Here is a 20,279-nt window from a genome sequence, read left to right on the forward strand (position 1 = left end):
ACACATTGAACCGGGCTTACCCATGAACTGTTAGAGATAGGATAGATGATCTCTGCATCTAGCCACTTCAGAATTTCCTTCTTTACTACTTCCTTCATGATAGGATTAAGTCTTCTTTGATGCTCGACTGTAGGCTTGCTACCTTCCTCTAGCAGAATTTTATGCATACAGTAAGAAGGGCTGATCCCCTTGATATCTGCTATAGTCCATCCAATTGCCGATCTAAACTCTCTCAGACTCCTCAAAAGCTTTTCCTCATGACTACCTGAAAGGTCAGATGTAATAATAACAGGAAGAGTAGATGCATCACCTAAAAATACATACCTCAAATGCTCAGGTAAAGGCTTAAGCTCAAGAGAGGGGGTTTCCTCAATAGAAGGCTTGAGGCGTTTAGGAGCTTTGTTCAATTCCTCCATTCCAAGAGATTCAAAAGGCATATCAATCTTCCTCTTCCAGGGAAAAGCATTCAAATACTGCAATTGCTCTTCACCTTCGTCATCTTCACTATCTGAATTCCCCAATAAGGCTTTTTCTAAGGCATCATATCTTAGCAATTGATGAAGTTCCGATGTGACCACCAAATCGACCAAATCCACTTTTAAGCACTCCTCATTATCAGTAGGAAATTTCATAGCATTGAACACATTAAAAGTCACATCCTGATCAAGCACTCGTATTGTAAGCTCACACTTCTACACATCGATCAAGGTTTGTCCAGTGGCCAAGAAAGGTCTTCCCAAGATTATGGGAATCTTCTTATCCTCCTCAAAATCAAGAATTACAAAATCAGCAGGAAAGATGATTTTATCAACCTTGACCAAGACATCCTCCACGATACCTCACGAATATGTAATAGAACGGTCGGCCAACTACTAGGTCATATAAGTTGGTTTGTTATAGGGAATAAATAAATCCTGATTACGTAATTAAATATTGCATTAATTACACATAATTTGGGCTACAGGGCCCAATAAGAAGATGTATGACATTCAGACCAAAAAGGTTAACATATTGATCTGGCCCGATGGACCAGATCAGGCCTGATGGAACAAAGAAGGCCCAAAACCCTGAATATTAATTAATTTCATAATTAATTAATAAGGGAAAAATCAGCTATTAAGAAGAGTCCCAATAAGGACATAAATCCTTGTAGATTGGCCTCCAAGGGACCTAGAAGGATAAGGAATCAGTTTCCTACCATTTAGGACTCCAAAGTCCATTCTAATTTTGAGACTTGACTACCAAGTCTCCTATACCAAGTCCAATTCAAGGACTCCCAATATATATATAAGGGGCCTCACCCCACAAATCAGAACTACGTTTTTTGACTTGATCCTTGGCAATCAGCAAGGTACGTAGGCATCTTGTTAAGGCATATCGAGTCACTAAAACAAGAGCAGTCAAATCGAGCCACGAAGCTCACGTTCCTTAATAATAAATGCAGCAATTATATACCTTAGTTTTTAATCCATAACATTTGGCGCCGTCTGTGGGAAAGCACAATAACAACCATGACGAGAACACGAAGAACAATTAGAGCCCTTGAAGGAGGAACACCAGCGGGGACAACCCAAGTGATTTCATCAACCGTGGAGGTACCTCCTCATTCAACTTATGCAGCCACCCAAGGAGAAGCCCAGATAGGGGCAACTGAACCTCAGCCACAAGGGACGATTCACTCGGCTACTCAAGGTATGAATCCCCAAATTCAACAACTACATGCACCTGTGAATTCTCAACCCATTGGGTATGAGTATTTAACTATTGTGACTACTACCCCCCATATGGGATACCCCTTTACCCCGAGGTTGGAGGAAGTGGACATGCTGGGCGGAGTGAAGCACGAGGGCGATCGCCCCCTATATACAAGGTTTGGCTTCTATCCCTGAGGATCAGGAATTTTATGGTCCTTACACTGAGAGAAAATCTGAATCTTCAGATGATGAAGTGGCCCCAAGAAGGAGGCGTGCTGGCAAAGAGCCGATGGCTGATGGTCGTCAACGTCCTAGGAGCACCCAATGGATGAATTCCCAAGAATTGCAGGAAAGGATCAGGGCTTATGAGGCTGAGATTCAAAGGCTAAAGCGCGACTTGGAGGCGCACCAGAATGCCAGACCCCCACTACCTCCAAGGGGGAGGAATCATCTTCCCTATCATAGACCTGGATGGTCCAACACAGAGAAGGGTTGTTGTCCTAAGGGCCGATCCAAGCAATCTTCTTCCCCTTGGAGATCCTGATGATCCTACCCCACCATTCACTGAATAAATAATGAATGCCCATATCTCAAGGAAGTTCAAGATGCCCACTATCAAAACTTATGATGGCACTGGAGGTCCCGCCAATCATGTCAGGACATTCTCTAATGCACTGTTTCTACAACCCGTAAATGACGCTATTAAGTGTCGGGCCTTTCCTCAAACCCTGTCAGGTATGGCTCAAAGATGGTATAGTCGTCTGCCCCCAAACTCTATTGGGTCCTTCAGAGAATTAAGTCAAGCTTTTATTAAGCAGTTCATCAGTGGGAGAGTGCATGAGAAAAGTTCAGCATCCCTCATGAGCATTGTGCAGGGAGCGAAGGAATCCTTAAGAGACTATCTAAATCATTTCACGAAGGAAGCTTTAAAAGTCCCGAACCTTGATGACAAGGTAGCCATGATAGCACTGCAACAGGGAACTAGAGATGAGTTTTTCAATATGTCCTTGGCCAAACGCCCCCCTGAAAGCATGTTGCAGCTCCAGGATAGGGCAGGGAAGTACATCAAGGTAGAAGAGATTATGAAGAAGACAGTCGTGAGCAACGAGCCCGCTGGAGGCAAGAAGCGCAAAACCCTGACTCAACTCCGAAGAGAGGAGGACCTGGAAAAAAATTTACTGGGTATGCTAAGCTGAATGCTCCAAGGAGCCAAATTTTAATGGAAATTGAGAAAGATTGAGATATTCACTGGCCTAAGCCCTTGAAGGCCGATCCTGCCAAGTTAGATAAGAGCAAGTATTGTAGATTTCATAAGGATGTTGGTCATGACACTGATGATTGTAGGCAACTAAAAGATGAAATTGAGTTCCTTATTAGAAAAGGGAGATTAAACAAGTACACTGGAGATGGAGGAGACAGGAGCAACAATGTGAGAAAAAACTTTGACGATCGAAGAAGAGATCAAGAAGTTCAGGGGTAAAATCCCCAACCTAGGGGACCGGTGATAAATACAATCTTCGGAGGACCGCGACCCCGAGGGCCTGTGATAAACACAATTTTTGGAGGACCAACTGCTGCTGGATTATCCAAGAACTCCAGGAAAGCGTATGCCCGAAAAGTTATATATATTGTTGGAGAAGCCCCGAAGAGGGCCAGGACAGGAGTAACAATGTCTTTTGATGATTCTGATCTGAAGGGTGTGAAATTTCCCCATGACGACCCGTTGGTCATAACCCCGATAATAGGGAACAGCCCGGTGAGGAGGGTCCTTGTGGATAATGGTGCTTCAGTGGATATCTTGCTCCATGACACCTTTTTAATGATGGGATATAATGATTCCCAATTGACCCCAACCGACATGCCCATATATGGATTTGCGGGAGTGGAGTGCCCCGTGGAAGAGATAATCAAGTTACCACGAACCATAGGACAGGAACCAAGGCAAGCAACTCAAATGTTGGACTTTGTGGTGGTGAAGGCTAGTTTGACTTACAACACTATCATGGGAAGAACAGGGATACATGCCTTCAAGGCAGTCACTTCTTCCTACCATTAAGTTATGAAGTTTCCCACTCGGGACGGGATCGGAGAAGAGAGAGGAGATCAAAAAATGGCTAGAAGTTATTATGTGGCTTCTTTGAGGGCAGATGGAGTTGGGGGGCAGGTTCTTCCTATTAAAGATCTGGATATCCGAGAGAATGATGAGAAAAAAGGAAAGCCAGCAGAAGACTTGGTTTTGATTCCTTTAGCCCCCGAGGATCCTGAGAGGGTGACTTTCATCGGAGCCACACTCGAGGAGCCCCTTACAGAGAAGTTGGTGAACTTTTTGCAAGAAAATAGTGACGTGTTTGCATGGTCAGCAGCTGATATGCAGGCATAGACCCGGAACTAATTACTCACAAGCTGAATGTGGACCCAAATTAGAAGATGGTGAAGCAAAAGAAAAGAAGTTTTGCTCCAGAAAGGCAAGAAGCTATAAAACAGGAAGTAGAGAAGCTCTTAGAGGCTAGTTTCATTAAGGAGATTCAAATTCTGGAATGGTTAGCAAACCCTGTAATGGTGAAGAAGGCCAATGGAAAATGGAGGATGTGTGTGGACTTCACTGATCTGAATGATGTCTGTCCTAAGGACTGTTTCCCATTACCAAGGATTGATACTTTGATAGATGCCACTGCTGGGCATGAGATGCTGAGCTTCATGGATGGATTTAATGGATACAATCAGATCAAGATGCACAAGGACGACATCCCAAAGGTATCATTCGTCACTGACTTTGGTGTTTAATGTTATCTTGTTATGGTATTTGGTCTAAAGAATGCAGGAGCCACCTATCAAAGGCTGGTAAATAAAATTTTTAAGGATCTTATTGGTAAGACCATGGAAGTTTATGTTGATGACATGTTAGTCAAGAGTCTAGTGAAGACTGACCATATAACCCATTTGAGGGAAGCTTTCGAAGTCCTAAGGTACCACAAGATGATGTGCTTTCGGAGTAGGATCTGGAAAGTTTTTGGGATTGATGGTCTCCAAGAGAGGAATCGAGGCCAATCCCAATAAAATAAAGGCAATCCTGGACATGGAGCCCCAAAAAACTATCAAAGATGTTCAAAAGCTCACTGGAAAGGTTGCTGCATTGGGACGATTCATCTTAAAGTCTGGAGACAAGTGTTTGTCATTCTTCAAGTCTTTAAAGAAGGTTAAGGATTTTGTATGGAGTGAAGAGAGCCAGAAGGCATTCGAGGAATTAAAGAAATATATGGCTCAGGCCTCGTTGCTGGCCAAGCCAGCTTCGAATGAAGTTTTATACTTATACTTGGCCGTTTCAGAGAGTGCCTTGAGCGCTGTATTGGTTAAAGAGGAACTAAAAATCCAGAAACCCGTGTACTATGTCAGTAAAATTCTGCATGGAGCTGAGTTGAACTCAACTATTGAGAAGTTTGCTTTAGCCTTGGTAATGGCTTCGAGAAAGTTGTGTCCTTACTTCCAGGCTCACAAGATTGAGTTGCTAACAAATCAACCCCTAAGAAATATCATTCATAGTCCCAAGGCTAGTGGGAGGTTGATCAAGTGGGCAATAGAGCTAGGAGAATTTGATATTAAGTATAAGCCACGAACGGCAATAAAAGCCCAAGCATTGGCTGACTTCGTGGTGGAATGTACCATACCCAACCAAGAAGTCGGGGGGCAGGAGGATACCATACCTCAAGACAAGGGAGTTGAGGATACCATACGTCAAGATAAGGAAGTTGATAAGGAAAAAGAATATTGGGTTCTCTATTTTGATGGAGCATCAAAAAAAAATTCAAGTGGAGCAGGTTTGGTTTTACAAAGCCCTGATGGGTTCTTGATTGAGTATGCAATGAAGTTAGACTTCCTGACCACAAACAATAAGGCAGAATATGAAGCTCTGATAGCTGGCCTCGGCCTAGCAGGGACATTGAGAGTCAAGAACTTAAAGGTCTGTGGAGACTCGAAGTTGGTTATATCCCAGGTGAAGGGAGAGTTTGAGGCAAGGGATGAAACGATGGCTAAATATGTCCGCCTAGTAAGGGCTGTAATGACCCAATTCGATGAATGCCATGTTGAGCACATTCCAAGGGAGGAAAATGCTAAGGTAGATGCCTTATCTAAGTTTGCTTCATCCGAGATAGAGGAAAGTTCAGGAAGTGTATACTTCCGCATTCTGAAGACACGGAGCATTGATGTTAAGCTTGTAGCTCCTATAGGTCTGGGGACATCATGGATAGATCCCATTAAGACCCATATTCAAACCGGTTGGTTGCCAAATGATGCTACTGAAGCACGGAAGTTGGCTGTTCGAGCACTAAGATACTCTTTGATAGATGGGATTTTGTATAAAAGATCTTATGTGGTTCTTTACTTAAGGTGTCCCAGGCCCGATGAGGCACGCTTGGCTCTTGAAGAAGTACTTGAAGGTATCTATGGGCAACACTTGGGGGCAGAGCACTAGCTCATAAGATAGCCCATTTAGGTTTCTATTGGCCAGAAATGATGGCCGATGCCAAAGAATATGTGAAGAAGTGTGACCGCTGTCAGAAGCATGCACCTGTCGTTAGACAGCCCCCCGAGATGCTAGCCTCCATCAACTCACCCATCCCCTTTGCTATGTGGGGAATGGATATACTTGGGCCTTTCCCCATGGCCACGGCAAAAAGGAAGTTCCTGATTGTAGTCATTGATTATTTTACTAAGTGGATTGAAGCCAAGCCTTTGGCCAAAATCACAACTAAGCAGGTTGCACAATTCCTGTGGGAAAATATCATGTGCCGGTATGGAATTCCTCACATCCTGGTCACTGACAATGGAACACAGTTCAACAATGAGGAATTCAAGAAGTATTGTGAGGAGAATGAAATTGAATTAAGATTTACCTCTGTGGCTCACCCACAAGCCAATGGGCAAGCGGAAGTGGCGAATCGAAAAATCCTAGATGGACTAAAGAAGAGGGTCGAGAAGTCAAGGAATAACTGGGTGGATGAAATACTCCCAATACTATGGGCCTATAGGACTACTTGTAGAGTCACGACTAGAGCAACTCCCTTCATGTTAGCATATGGGGCAGAAGCAGTTGTTCCTGTAGATATATCACATTCCTCCCCCAGGATTCAAGCTTTCAATGCTGAGGAAAATGAGGAAGGGAAAAGGTTAGCCCTGGATCTAATTGATGAAGTACGAGATGAGGCACATACGAACATAGTGGAATATCATAAAAAGGCTTCGTTCTACTGCAACCTAAGGGTTAAATAAAGGTTCTTCAAACAAGGTGACTTAGTCTTAAGGAAGGTGGAAGCTTCTGGTATAGGACAGAAAGGGAAACTTGCCCCAAATTGGGAAGGGCCATACAAGGTTAAGAGCGTTCAGGGTAGAGGAACCTACAAGCTGGAGACTATGGATGGTTTTGAAGTCCCGAGAACTTGGCATGCCCAAAACCTGAAGGTTTACAATATGTAAAATAGTTAAAGCTCGATTCTCACTTGTCGGAATGACGAGTAGGTTTAAAAGCACCTTGAAGCTTTGTTTGCTTAGGATCTTTATATATTTAATATAGGATATATTTAGTTTTATCAGGGTTGAACCCATCTCATGTAAGGTATTGAGAATACCAAGTAATAATAAAAAGCGTTCAGCTTAATCTAGCCTATTAGATTGATACATTGTGAAGGATAAAACCAAGTTATAAACTTGAGTTTGAAAACTCAGAAAAAACACGATAATACTTGGACAATACAAGTGAAATTAGCAAAAGTCAATTACAAAGTTCGATATTAAAAAGAAAAATACATAATAATGCAAAAAACTTAGGTCTTAGAAGGCTCAGATTCTTCAGAACCACTATCTGAAGTCTCCTCGGACGTCTCTTCAGTCAGTCCCTCGAAAGTCTCTTCAGAAGTCTCCGCAGAGGTTTCCTCGGAACTACCCTCGGACGCTTTGGATGCCACAGGGGATGCTGGTTTTGGAGGCTCTTCTACCCTGGACTTCTTTATAATAGGCTTGGTCCCCTCCTCAGAAGAAGATTCCTCCTCTTCAAAGCTGGATTCAGGCTCCTTCCTTTTTTCGCCTTGGCATGGCTTCCTGATGGCGCTCTAACCAGAGACACTGAAGGGCCATCCTTAATCAGATCGGCAAGCTTATCTGCAATGCCCCCGAGTGCTGGGACTTGCACAGGGCAAGGGAAGGAAGATTGTTCAAGGACCTCAGGAAACTCTTCCTGGATAGCCTCCACAGTAGCGCCCCATCCTTCCTTGTAGCTGACTGGATGAAGGAGGGCATCGTGCTCCACCATTAAGTCCTTGAATTCTTGAGTATCCATCCAGCCATCAAAGGCCTTGTCCTTCTGGGCCTTGAAAATAACAATCTCAGCCCGGGCCGTTTCAAGGTCGGAAGTTGAGGAGGCAAGTTGGGCTTGAAGAGCCTCTATCCTCTGGTTGGCCTCCTCCAGCTTCTTGTTTGCGTCTTCTAGGCCAACTTTCCAAGCCTTGGCTTGGTGAATTGCCCCTTGAAAATGGACGTTTGCCTACAAGAGACAAAGGAAAAGTGGGAAACAAGAAAAATTACAACAGAAAGCTATTAATGCAAAAAGAAAAATATGTACCATCGCCAAAGCCTGAGCTCCAAAAAGCTCATTAGCCTCCAAGTCCTGTTGAAGGACAAGGTCATGATAGTCTACAGGGGAAATAGAATGCATAGACCATTCCTTGGAAAGTGATGTGTTGCCAACAATCGAATCCTTTCCCCAGATTCCCCAAGCAGGTTGGAAGAAAGCCCCTGGTTTCTATTTTGTACGTAAAGGTTGGCTGGGCCCTCCTCGTCTCCTTCCTTCGCCTGAAGAAGGAATTCTGGGAAGCGATCCCCAAGGCGCGGGTCCTTAAGACCTTCCCGGCGCGTTTCATCCGGGTCATTTCCAGGTCTTTAGGCTTTGTAGCCTCTTCGATCTTCTCAGCAACTGCAACGAATAAGATAAGTGAATTGAGAAATTAGCAAAGTAAAAAGTGGGAGGAAGAAGACAACTAGAGAAGGAAGGAAACGTACTTTTTTTAGGAACGGGAGAAAGGCCACGTTCTACAAGAACGGTCTCCCTGATAAGATCCCAAGAGTGGGAAGTCCCATTATCTTGAGTAAGGAGGTTGAAGGCTCTGGTTTCCTCCTCAGATAAAACTATATCATTCGGGCTCCCATCCACAACTAGCCCAAAAGACGAACGAAAGAGGGTTCCCCAATTGTCGCCCTCCCAAAGGACGTACATAAAATCCTTCTTCCACCCCAAGTTATTGTCGGGGATGGAATTCCCATTCACTATGTGGGGAACAGTGGGGCGTTGGTTCAAAGAAACCCACCCCGGATTCTTGTCGGGGATGTTCTTGAACTGAAAGATCTTTTTGAACGTAGCAACCGAGGTAGGGATGTTGTGCTTGGCGCATTGCGACAAGTAGCAAAGAATCAACCTCCAAGAGTTTGGAGGGAGTTGGCAAGGGTTGATGCCCACATCAGCTAGCAGAACAGGGATAAATGAGTTAAAGGGGAGTCTGATACATGCCCTTAGAGTGTCCCTGTAGACACATAGAGCGTCTTTCTTCCATTAGCAGGCCCTATCGGCCGGACTCGCAAGAACCAGCTTGAAGGGTTCCTTGATTTTGAAACAAGTACTCAGCTTATCCGGCTCCTTTGGATCCCGGAAGACACTGATATGGTCGTGCACATCCAGATGCGCATCAGACGGGTACTCATCCCCTCGGGTGTTGATCATATCAATCAAGGAAGTGTACCTCGATCGAATGGGGAACTCATTAGACTTTTTGGCCACGTTCATCTTGGCTAAACGAGTCATTCTCTTATCAGCCATCTGAAAAAAGGGCGCAAAAGAAGACAATTTTAAAACACAAGCTATGCAAAAATGAGCAAAAGAAAAGAAGAGAGAAAGGTATTTTACCTGAAGTAACGCTGCAAAAAGGGGCTGGCTTGCTAAGTGAAGGTTTTGGGGCTCAAAAACTCCGACCTACAATTATTTCTCTGAGATCTTTAGGAGAAGAAAAGAGGAAGGGAATTCAGAAATGAGAAAGTGAGAAATGAGTGACCCTAGTTACTTCTTTATATAGGCGAAAAAGGGAAGATGAAAAGGCAGAAAAGCCCATTAAGCTGAAGGCCCAAAGAAAAAGCCCAAATTCTGGAATGTTCCAGAATATCTTTAGAATTATTAAGTTTTGGAACCTTCCAGAATATCTTCAATAATTCTTAAGGCTCAAACGAGGCCCAAATCCAAAAAGGATGTGGAAAAGTGAAGGCCGAAATCCAAAAAGGATTTGGAAAAGTAAAGGCCCAAACAAGGCCCAATCCAAGTTGGATTAGGAAAAGCCCATTAAAGACCGGGATTGAGGTCGAATTTGAGGTCGTAAATCCTATTCGAATTCTTTCGAACAGGCACCTGAAAAATACGGGTTAAAAAGACCAGGATGGAGGTCGAAGTTGAAGTCGTGGATCAAGTTCGAATTCTTTCGAGCAGAAGCCAGAAAAGCACTTATCAATAAGACCATGATTGAGGTCGAAATCCTGGTCATGAATCAAGCACGAAATTTTTGAGAAGAAGGACCAAGATCCAGGTCGTAGGTTTGACTAGGATCCAGGTCGAAACCCTGGTCGTGATTCCTAGTCGAAACCTTACGAACAGGAGTCAAAAAGGTACCAAAACTTCGACCAAGATCCAGGTCGTAGGTTCGACTAGGATCCAGGTCGAAACCCTGGTTGTGATTCATAGTCGAAACCCTGGTCGTGATTCATAGTCGAAACCTTGCGAACAGGAATCAAATAAGGACAAAAATTTTGACCAAAACCCAGGTCGAAGGTTCGATTAGGATCCTGGTCGAAATCCAGGTCAACCTAGTCGAAATCTTTTGAACAGGAATCAAACAAGGATATAAATTTTGACCAAAATCCAGGTTGAAGGTTCGACTAGGATCCTGGTCGAAATCCAGGTCGTGGAACCTAGTCGAAATCCTTCGACAAGGATTAAAATGCTGGCCCAAAGTTCGAATAGGATCCGGGTCGAATTTTCGACTAGGATCCTGGTCGAAAAGGGCTGAAAGTTAGAAAATGTTTTTGAAAAGTTGCAGAAAATTTGGAAAATCTCGAAAATAAAGGGAAAATTCCTAAAAAATACCAGAAAATTCCTAAAAAGAGGGAAAAAGGTAAGAAAATAATAGGGAAGTTTTTGAACAACCCTGAAGCCGTGTACAAGGCAAATCGTTGTAAATGTGTAGGTCGCTCCACACTTTACACAAAATGATACCCTGTAAGGGAATGAGTGAACTTAACTTTTGCGAAATCTTATACGGTTTCCCAAAAGTTGGGGGGCAAATGATAGGGAATAAATAAATCCTGATTATGTAATTAAATATTGCATTAATTACACATGATTTGGGCTACAAGGCCCAATAAGAAGATGTATGACATTCAGACCAAATAGGTTAACACATTGATCAGGCCCGATGGACCAGATCATGCCTGATGGAACAAAAAAGGCCCTAAATCCTGAATATTAATTAATTTCATAATTAATTAATAAGGGAAAAATCAGCTATTAAGAAGTGTCCCAATAAGGACATAAATCCTTATAGATTAGCCTCCAAGGGACCTAGAAGGATAAGGAATCAGTTTCCTACCACTTAGGACTCCAAAGTCCATTCTAATTCTGAGACTTGACTACCAAGTCTCTTATACCAAGTCCAATTCAAGGACTCCCAATATCTATATAAGGGGCCTCACCCCACAAATCAGAACTATTTTTTTTGACTTGATCCTTGGCAATCAGCAAGGTACGTAGGCATCTTGTTAAGGTAGATCGAGTCACTAAACACAAGAGCAGTCAAATCGAGCCACGAAGCTCACATTCCTTAATAATAAACCCAACAATTATATACCTTAGTTTTTAATCCAAAACAGTTTTGGATCAGGTAAGTCCAACTGCTTGAAGATTGACAAGAGCATCAGATTGATGCTAGCTCCCAAGTCACATAAGCATCTTTCAAAAGACATTTTTCCAATAGTACATGGAATAGTGAAGCTTCCTGGATCTTTAAGTTTCTGAGGTAACTTCTGCTACAGCACAATACTGCATTCCTCCGTAAGAGCGATAGTCTCTGAATCATCTAGTTTCACCTTCCGAGAGAGAATACCGTTCATAAACCTTGCATAAATAGGCTTCTGCTCGAGAGCCTCGGTGAAAGGTATGTTGATATGAAGTTTCTTGAACACCTCCAGAAACTTCTCAAATTGCTTGTCCAGCTTTTTCTTCTGCAACTGCTTAGGAAAAGGCGGTGAAGGATAGATCTGTTTCTCCCCTGTATTACCTTCAGGCGGAGTGTGCTCAACAGTAGTCTTCCTTGGTTCCACTTCTTCATCCTACTTCTTTGCTTCTTTCTCAGCCTCAGCTTCTTCAGTTAACTCTTAAGTTTGTTCGGGATTCGCAACCTTCCCAGACCTCAAATTGATTGCCTTTACCTGCTCCTTAGCTTCCCTCTTTCCTGGCACTTCAATGTCACTAGGCAATGTACCAGGTTGACGATTTAGCAAGACATTGGAAATTTACCCAATTTGATCTTCCAGGGTCTTGATAGAAACAGCTTGAGTCTTGCACATAAGCTTCAACTCCTCTAATTCAGATTTTTCATTAGCTTGTTGCAGCTGGAGTTATTGTCTTGGTGCATACTGCAGTTGCTGAAAACCAGTGGGTTGTATTGCTTAGCTGGATACTGCTGAAAAGGATGTTGAACCGCATTTTGAGCATTGCTCCGGCTGAAATTAGGATGATTGCGGTTATTAGGATGATAGGTGGCTGGCACAGGTTGCTGCGATCGCTGGAAGTTGCTCACGAACTGAGATGATTCACTAGAAATTGTGCACTGATCAGTCTCATGGGCACCAGAACAAAGCTCACAGACACTAGTGATTTGATTAACTCCATAATTCGCCAAGGTGTCCACCTTCATCGTCAAAGCCTTAAGTTGGGCAGCGATAGTAGTTGCTGCATCCAACTCCAGAATTCCTGCTACTTTTCCCTGAGTCAATCTCTGGGAAGGATTCTGGTACTCATTAGCAGCCATCAGTTCAGTAAGTTCATAAGCTTCATCGTAGCTCTTAGCCCACAAGGCTCCTCCTGATGCTGCATCAAGCATGGGTCTAGAAGTAGGACCCAATCCATTATAGAAATAATTAATAATCATCCAATCAGGCATGCCATGGTGTGGGCACTTCCTTAGCATCTCCTTATATCGATCCCAAGCCTCACACAGAGATTCTCCAGTTTGCTGTGCAAACTGGGTAAGGGCATTCCTGATTGCAGCAGTCTTCGCCATGGGGAAGAATTTAGTGAGAAACTTTTGAGAAAGATCTTCCCAAGTGGTGATAGACCCTGCTGGTAGAGAATGCAACCATCACTTAGCTTTGTCCCTCATAGAGAATGGGAAGAGTTGCAGCTTGATAGCATCTTCAGTCACATCATTGAACTTGAAAGTGTCGCAGATCTTGATGAAATTCCTGATGTGCTTGTTGCGGTCTTCAGTTGGAGAATCCCCAAATTGAACTGAGTTTTGTATCTTCTGGATCGTGCTTGACTTGATCTCAAAAGTGTTAGCCCTGATGGCTGGTCTGATGATGCTAGACTGAATGTCCTTAATCTTAGGTTTAGAATAGTCCATCAAAGCCTTCGGATTTTCTGCTTGATCACCCATAGCTACTAAAATTGGCTCTTCAACTTTCTCTTCTTCCTCTAACTTCTCTTTATCCTCAAAAATTTCCCTACGAACTACCACAAGTTCTTCCTCGGCTTTATCCAGTGTTCTCTTGCGAGTACGCGAACGCGTATGCATACACCCCCGCTAGAGTACCTGAAATAAGACAAGGAAATAATTAGGTAACAATGTCCGAGTCAATGAACCTTTAACGACCACTGATGGAAAGCACATAAACTATAAATTAACATTGCAGTCCCCAGCAGCGGCGCCAAAAACTTGTTAGTCGCTAAACACGCGCTAATAATACACACAAGTATACGAGTTCGCAAGTAGTAAAGAATCTTTTCTAGTTCGTTCCCACATAGACTGTATTGGTTAACTGTTTAATTTATGCACCTAAGCAACAATGTATGGTTATTATCCAATGCTAAGACGATAATAAATTGAGATTGTTTATAACTAAAAGTTAACTAATAATTATAACTATGAGAATAAGATTGACTGAATTAATATATATGACAAACATGGGATTCTAACTTATTTAAATACTTCATTCAATAGTCTTATTATTCTTAACCTTAGCATGCAATGGTGATGATACTAATCAGATAACACGAAATTGATAAATGCCAACTTTTATTGCACGAGTACCATTCTACCAGACATCCACAAAAGAGATAGAAGCTGAATAGGCACCAATTATATTGAGACCCTATATGTCTATAGAATTTGACAACATAACGGTTTAAGCACAAGTTATCTATCTTGATTACATAGGTCAAGTAAGATGGTTAAAATTACCTACGAATCATGCATGACAAATACATGAACCTATGCTAGCATGGCAAGTTCTAAATCCTTAAATTCACTTTCGCTTCATTAAGAATTAACACACTATCTTATAAGTTCGCGACGCTCATAAGACGAATACGCACAACCAATACTAAGATATCTTTCAATCACCACATATTAAGGTATCAAAAAAATTTAACTAAAGAAATCCATAAATAAATCCGCTAGAACCCCACAATAACAATTAGCCCATAATCGGACTCATCATCAACGTGGGTTCCGATGAAAACATGACATATAAAACGTAGTCTTTATACGAATAATTATGCCAAGTATAAACAAGAGTATAGGTTCAGCAACACAAGAACAAGCATCCAAATTACAACTCAAAATAAAGATTCACAAGAATAAACTAGATAGTCTTCGCCTTTGTTGAATTGTGCTAAAGGTCTCTTGTCATCTTCTCCTTGCGCTCCGGTCTGTCTCTTTATTAAAACGACCTAATATGAATATATATAGCATCCCTCAACAATCTGGAAGCCTTCCCTTTTAGAATTGTATTAGAAACAGGATTCTTGAATTCGGCATCGGCGCGGCCGCGCGCTATCACAGTGCGGGTGCGCTGTATTTTAGGAACCCCGGCGCGGCCGCACGCTATCACAGCGCGGGCGCGCCGTCCTTCTGGGAAAAACTCAATTTCTTCTTAAATCTCGCTGCTTCGAGTCGGCTTTCCACGAGCTTTTATTCCAACATCACCTGGACACCAAATTAGCACCAGAACAATGCTAATTCACCTGATTACCTGAATAATGCCTGAAATGCAAAAACACTAGAAAACACATTAAAACACTTAACAACTTGAGTACAAATGCATCAATTCAAAGCTTATTAGAGCATAAATAAGTGTCATAAATGCCACTCAACACATGACCAAGTTCAGAAACATATCACTCACTCCAATGACTCAAGACTGAAGCTGGATCAGATGCACTCTAGCAGATACACTCCTTCAGCCTTGCTTATGGAAGAAATTAAAAAGGTTGTGCAGGATACTTTTGGGTCTCTACTTCCTCCACATCTCAATCCTCATCAACCATGCAAATTCAAGAACTTCAACAGCAATTGTCTTCTTGCCAAACCTCAAATAACTCACTAAGAGCACAAGTACATGCTCTCATATCCTTGGTGTAGAGTCAACAAACAGACATAAAAACCATGGTGGACTCTCACAAGCATCTCCAAATGCAGAATTATGTGGCTTTGGGAGCCATCATGGGGAAGCTGAACAAACCATTGCCCTCATTGCCTACAATTGTAAGGCCATAAATACCAACTCCCCTACGCATGCATGTTCCCAAGACTAGGGGGAGACAACACCTAGGATTCAACAATCCAAGGATGCTGGTAAATCAAAGGAGCCTATTACATCAACTCAGCATGGCCAAAGTTCTTCACAAGCTCAACAATTCCAAGATGTGGGAAAAGAAAGACTCAACAAGGCTGCAGAAGGACCAAATGAAGATCAAGAATTCAGTGAACTTCTTGTAGTCCTGAGGAAGTCTCTTCAAAACAACTACATCACCTACAAAAGAGCATTGGCCAAGAACATCAACTCCATTAGAGCAGTTGTTGTGAAAATTGATAATTATTTGGAGAAAAGGATTGTTATGAATATCAATGATACTGGTGTGGAAAGATGTCTCCAGGTGTCTCTTCCAAATATCAGAACCTTAAGAGCATCTGAGCTGGATGTAGTGATTTATAAGGTACATGTGGTCATCATAGAGGACACCCAATTGCTTCATGAACTCAAAAAGGCTCAAATAGATGCATTTCATGAAGCTTATCTATATCCAAGTAACGGGGTGGCCTACATATGTTCTCAGACCAAGAAATGCAAGATCTTTAATGTTCCCAAGAACCGTGTTAGAGGAAACATGAGGCTGATTATGACTCTTAAATCTGATCTGAAACGCAAAAAGAACAAGAAAATTGAAGATTAAGAAATGATCAGAATCCTTGAAAGGTACCTTGTAAATATTGATACCATGTTGCCAACCTCACAATTCAATTTAAAAGATGACAAAGATGATGATGAGCAGAAGCATGATAAGCCAAAACCTTCTGGATCAAATCCAAGTCAATCTTCAAGAGCAACTGGCAGCAAAGATAAGAAGAAGGATGAGCGCAAAGAAGATCATAAGAGGAAGGAAGATGAAAGGAGAAAGAAGAAGAAGGAAGATGGTTTAGGACCACAACCATCCTTTTAGATCAAACACTCAACCATCCTTCACCTCAAAGCAAAAATTCTTTTATAAGCCAACTGCAAACTCTCTTCTCAAATTCCCAATCACTACCAGCCAAACTAGCCTAAAGAAAATCTCAAACCCACCTTCATTTAAACCACCAACCAAGATTCACTTTAAATCTGTTGAGAGAAAAACAAAGCAACTGCAAGTTACTGAAAGATCTCTCTGGAATTGCTATGATCAATCTGACTTTCTGCCACTAAATTGGTGCCACACAGATGAAGAATATTTTCAACAGCTAGCTGAAGAAATAGTCAGAGCCTGGGTTGTATCATATACAGAAATCAGAATATATTATGATGATGGTTTTTTCACTTTACTTGTCAGTAACCTAAGGGACACACTTTCAACCAAAGAATTCAAAAGAGTAATTAGTTTAATGAAGGATAAAAATACAATCACAAGGTTTTGGAAAGCTGTATGTTGTGTATGGGTGAAAGAAAGGGATGAGAAAAATGCAAGGGCAAAGGCTAAAAAGGAAGAAAAATATAGGAAGTATGCAGAAGAACTTGCAAGAATTGAGAAAATATCAAATGAGCTTAAAGTAAAAGGGATGAGCAGACTTTCCAAAGATGGACATTTTCTGAACATAAAGGTTGGAAGATACTCCAGATTTAGAGCTAGTTACTTAAATGGTTATTCATTAGATGAGTGGCTCAAGCTTGTAGAAGCTTTAAGAGGAACTGAAATTATAGAAGAAATGGAAGTGTTAGTAACTCTTAAGGATCTCATTAGAAAGGAGCCCAAGTATGAGGACTTTATGTAATGAATGCACTTGTTAAAACTTCTATAACCACTCAATGTTAAATGATTTATTTCTGTCAAGTTGTATGTAAAGTTTTAATTGTTCATTATAGCTTGGGGTTAGTCTTGTTACCAGGCATGAATTTGTGATAAGCAATCTTCTCACAAATTAGAGGATATTGTTGTGCAAGACATGCATGTACTATAACAAGACTAAGTCAATTTGACAACCCTAAGTACGTTGTATGATAATCTAAGTTTGCATTTTGTATTGCATCACTTAAGTATGTAAAAGGATAAATAGATTAGACTAGAGTATATTTATGTAAACAGTCTCAAGCCTAAGAATAAACTCTAGAAGAAGATTATTAAGATCATGCCTTAGAGACAATGTGAAGAAGCTTGGAGTTGATAAATCTATTTTGGGAAAAACATTTTATGTCAAGAAATCTACAAGTCACTGATTAAGTCTTATAGAGAAGTCATTCGAGAACTCCAGAATGACTTATCGAGAAGTCTAGAAAAGCTTATAGAGAAGTCTCAGAGATATCGACAAGCCAAAATGAAGACATACAGATTGGAGATATCGACAAGTAAAAATATCACTAGAGATCTCTGAGATATCGATAAGTCAAAATATCACTAGAGATCTCTGAGATATCGATAAGTCAAATTATCACTAGAGATCTCTGAGATATCAAAAAGTCATTTCTTCACTAGAGAACTCAGAGATATCGATAAGCCAAAATAAAGACATGAAGATTGGAGATCTCGACAAGCCTAATTCTCTTTTAGAGAACTCAGAGACTTTGATAAGTCAAAACAGCTATAGAGTAATAAGAGATCTCGATAAGCCATTATTGTAACACCCCCAAATCCGGGGTCGGGGATCTGAGTTTTCATGAGTTCCATTTCCCTTAATAACATTAATCTTAACACACAACCAACTACTGCGTATTGTGACCCCACAATATACACACACACCACAAGTTATAGTCTCAGAGATGAACATCAAAAATAACACAAGTCATTTTATTTCACAATTATAAGTCATTACACCTCAAAAGGGTTTCTGAATAGATTTACATATTCTTTTCCATTATTACAATTCATAAATATACATAAGTCTGGTACATCAAAAGTTGAAAGCCTGGCCTATTAGTAGTTCTTACCTCAGCTACAGCGGCATCAACGCCTATAAGAAACTGCGGAACATTTCCTATCCGCTCGTGACTTGGGAGCTTGGTCCAGTTCATCTTGTCTAGCTGTTGTTGCATGATGAAAGAATAAGGCAAGGGTGAGCAAAAAGCCCACCAAAATAACATGTATAATAATTAACAATCTATGAGCATTCTCATAGTACTCATGAAAGTCTTGGTCAAGAAGAAATGAACTAAGTTTGATATCTTAACGCGATGAAGTCACAAAAATATTCAGTATATATATACACTTTTTCAAAATATTTGAAATCCTCTGCCATGCATAATATACATAGAGTTCTAGTTTATAACTATATAAAAATATCATTGCAAGGTGATCTCATATATCTAACCTTGTCTCAACGTTTTTCTGAAAATCTTTGTCATGTATAAGATAATCATTACTAGATATAAGTTGAAAGGATGAAGTTACAAGATACTCCAATATACTTATATCTTTTCCAAATACTGCTTGAACTACTACCGTTCAAGGTACAATCAGTTTCAATAGTTCATCATATATTGATGAAGTTACAAGGTAAGACTCGTATATAACTCATTTTCATAAATACTCTTAAGGGCTTTTATTTGGTCAAGGAAACTCAAATCTTTGATCATTAACAAAATGTGAAGTTATGAGATACTTCAATTGATGGAAACATCATTTTGAAAACTCGACCTTGCCAACACTCAACAGTCGCCCAGCCGTAGCCTTTCTATCGAAGTGCTCTGGGTAATGTTGCAGAAATATCCAAACCGGATGATGAACTCATTATGAGAATTTACCGTGCTAGAAAGACCACTGACGATGATCAGTCGCTGTAGTATAACCCCACAATTTTTTACATGTAGAGGGGAATAGCCGGATTTACTTGTCGACCGAATGCTGGACTCCTAAGGAATGAACCGTCTTAGCGGAACTTCCAGGCCATTTGGGCCAATAAATAAGGCTGGGCCGACGCCACTCGATCACTTACGCTACTCCTAGTTCAGATGAAATCCATGACTCTGAAATGTAAAGCTCGTCTCCCCTTTCCCCAAGTAAGAACTTGTTGATACAACTCCACCAAGAAGTCGCATCTAGTTGGAAATAAAAACTCACCAATTATCCCAGGTGATACCTGTTAATGGATTAACTTATTCCAAGAATTTTACTTCCCGAGTGTTGGGTAAGTAATAAAACAACAACCTTGTTGCGAATATAAAAATACATCACGGAGCCAGATCCCTCAGATTTTTGAGCGAGTATTAAATCCCCTTCGAAAGGAAGATCTAAAATTTGAAAATGAGTTTTGGGATCCGCTCTAACTTTCAAAAATAGTTTTGATAAAATTTGAAAATAATCTCTGGAAATATTTAAAGTAAGAATGATTTGATGGTATCAATCATTTTTCGAATACTTGGCGAATATCGAAACATTATTCTTTAAGAAAATAAAAAATATTATTTAATAAAATAAGTGGAGTCATAAGTCCTCGAATGATTATTCAAACTAATATTCATTTATTAAATAAAATAAGTTTCATAAGTAGAAACTCTATTTAAATAAATAAAATAGTCTTGGATCGTAATAAGAATCTTAAATGAATATTCGTAAAATAATATTTACTTATAATTTAAAAAATATCGAATAAACCTTATTCGATTAATAGTTTTGAAACTATATATATAATATACTCGGGAACATCATCTCCCGGTTTAGAAAAATGTTCAACTTTGGGTCCCCTATACTAAGGGTATACGCAACTACTACTTATCTCTAGTATATGTATTATGTAGTTTATAAGCAAGTGAATT

The 20,279-nt window shown here is 40.8% G+C and overlaps 1 non-coding gene across 1 annotated transcript; it reads left to right on the plus strand.

Moving 5' to 3' along the window:
- The first annotated feature begins 12,938 nt into the window (after nucleotides 1-12,938).
- LOC141680869 (small nucleolar RNA R71) lies at nucleotides 12,939-13,045 on the plus strand. The gene has a single exon (XR_012558437.1). It is a non-coding gene; the product is annotated as a small nucleolar RNA R71 (small nucleolar RNA).
- Nucleotides 13,046-20,279: the final 7,234 nt, after the last annotated feature.

This window comes from Apium graveolens, chromosome 1, assembly GCF_009905375.1.
Source record: "Apium graveolens cultivar Ventura chromosome 1, ASM990537v1, whole genome shotgun sequence".
Lineage (NCBI taxonomy): Eukaryota > Viridiplantae > Streptophyta > Magnoliopsida > Apiales > Apiaceae > Apium > Apium graveolens.